Raw genomic sequence first — 2601 nt, 5'->3', positions numbered from 1 at the left:
TTTTAAGGTCAAGGAGACTATTCATTAACAACTTCAACTCTTGGTATAAAACGTTGAGAATGGTTCTCAAGCATTAAGGAAGGTTGTATATTCCTATGCATCATCTTCCCATCTATACCCCTTTCATATATATTGAAACTCATGCTAAATGGTTGAGATATTTTGATTATTCAACCGATATATCTTGTCTTATGCTTGAATCCATGCATCCAACTCATAGGAGAGAATTGGAATAAGTTTTAGCACATGACATGCTAGTTCGCCTGATTGAAAGGAACCATTATCAGGATGAACATGATGATTAGGAGAAGATTATCCTATTATGGAAATGCCCACAGTGGGCAACTCTGGTATCTACTAGATAGAACTTATACTTTTCACATAACACTCAAATACTTGATACTTAATTTTAATCATATATTTATAAATGGCTTGTAGATATTTCAAGAAGAGTAACCAACTGAACATAAGCAAGTTGGAACTACAATCTCGAAGTTTAGTTTATTATTTATGTTTAGAACATAGAGTACTTGTAATGTTAAACAATAATTATTTTGGAACAATGTATGTTTTAAAATTCAGTCAGTCTAATTATATGTCTCTGTTAATTTATTAAAACTGTATAATTTACTTAAATCGTTTTTTATAATGATCACCTTCATATTTTGTAATGATTAAAATTATGTTTTAGTGAACTAGATCTCTTAATACAATTAGGGAAATCTCCAAAAAGGTTTTATTAATTTGAGAAAATTAACGATTAAGTCCTATTTTTTTTAATAGAAAAGTCCAATTAACAGAAAAATTTCTTCACTTTAGTCCATTTTGAATTGTTTACCAGGTCATGAAACTAAATCTTTAATTTTTCCAAAATAATGAGACTTTTCTACGTATACCAAAATACATAAAAGTACTTCAAATATATATATAATTACGTAAAATAACATTTATATTTTTAAAATACATAAAAATATGTAAAAATTTATATACAAAACTTAAAAAAATATATAAATATACCAAAAATATACCAAAAATACATAAAAGTACATAAAAATACTTAAAAATTCACACATACACACACATATATATATATATATATATATATATATATATATATATATATATATATATATATATATATATAGGAACAAATTACTAAAATCGTCCATGTGTTTTGTCAAAATTTTGCGTTTGGTCCCTAAGTTTTTTTTCGCACTCAGACAGTCGCTATGATTTGCCATAATTTTATGTTTCGTATCTCGTAGAGATAAAAAGACTATTACATTTTGTATTTTATTTCTCATTATTTTAATTATTATTGTATTTTATTTCTTATTTTTTATTATTATTATTGTATTTTATTTTTCATTTATTATTATTATTATTATTATAAAAACTAAATTGTGGGTGTTTATTTCCCTTATTTCCCCACTGCCTCTTATCAGTTGAAGAACCGTAGAAGCTCTTGAACTCAGCCTCACCACGGGAACAACCATTCGTCGGCGGAACAATCAGATCTCTGCCGGAACCGCCGGTCGCCGTCGACCACCAGATCGCTTTCTAAAACACCTATACAATGATGGTGGTGGCTTCAAATCGGAGATCGTGGTGGATATGCCCCTCACCAGCTTCATCTTCTCAAGTTCCTATTCGTCGGAAATCGTCATTGTCGCCATCGTTGGTTCTGCTTAGGGTTTTCCATCGATTTCTTTGTACTCAGTCTTCCTCCCTCGATTTCCCTCTACTCCATCGATTTCTATCTAATTCGTTGCGTTTCTTCGGAGGTGGATCTGTCCGAAGGAGAGGGATCTGAAGATGATGGAGAAGGAAACGTCTTCCTCCCCTCGATTTCACCGGCAATATTGATTTCTTTGTACTCTGTCATTCCTCTCACCCATATACACCCTGCCACCAGAAAATGCAAATCTGATTTAAAAAACGAGTTGTAAGTTTCTTACTGTTTTTGGACATGTTTAGCTAATTTTTCCGTGAACTCTCTGAATCTAGAAAGGAACGATGGGTGAATCGATTTCTAGAACCATTTTGAGCAGAGTTTATTTATTTATTTATATATATTTTTTTAGGTTTGGGTTGGAGGAAGAGGAAAGGGATTTATGGGTTTAGCATCTGGGATAATTGTAGTTGATGGAGTGGTTTTGGTACTGGAGCTTAATATCGGAGGTGGTGGTGAATACCGGAGAATGACGGCGATGATGGCGACAGCGGTCGACGACAATAGTGTTGGTGGCGGTCGAGAGAAGTAGTGCTGGACCGGTGGTCGTGTTCAATGGTAGTGTTGGTGCTGGTGTTTATTTTTTTTAATTAGGAAATTATAAATTATAAATTAATGAAATAAAGAACTATGGAATGGTATTATAGTCTTTTTCATTTATGTCGGTGACTAAAACCGAAAAAAAACAAACTATAGGGATAATCTAGGTGAAAAAAAGTTACACAAAATTTTAACAAACGACAGTGACGATTTCAGTAATTATATATATATATATATATATATATATATATATATATATATTTAAAATATATAAAAAAACATAAAACAAAACTATATAAATACATAAAAAAAAAAACTTAAAAAAAGTT

The 2601-nt window shown here is 30.8% G+C and overlaps 1 long non-coding RNA gene across 1 annotated transcript; it reads left to right on the top strand.

Annotated features, from left to right (window-relative positions):
* Positions 1-1428: 1428 nt before the first annotated feature.
* LOC145120574 (uncharacterized) lies at positions 1429-2392 on the top strand. Its single transcript, XR_013714243.1, has 2 exons — positions 1429-1945; positions 2085-2392. It is a non-coding gene; the product is annotated as an uncharacterized LOC145120574 (long non-coding RNA).
* The last annotated feature ends 209 nt before the right edge of the window (positions 2393-2601 follow it).

The sequence above is a fragment of the Lactuca virosa genome, chromosome 6 (genome assembly GCF_052849685.1).
Source record: "Lactuca virosa cultivar CGN04683 chromosome 6, Lactuca_virosa_CGN04683_v6, whole genome shotgun sequence".
Classification (NCBI taxonomy): domain Eukaryota; kingdom Viridiplantae; phylum Streptophyta; class Magnoliopsida; order Asterales; family Asteraceae; genus Lactuca; species Lactuca virosa.
Note: the sequence above shows the minus strand (reverse complement) of the source record. Positions and strands in the feature narration are given on the sequence as shown.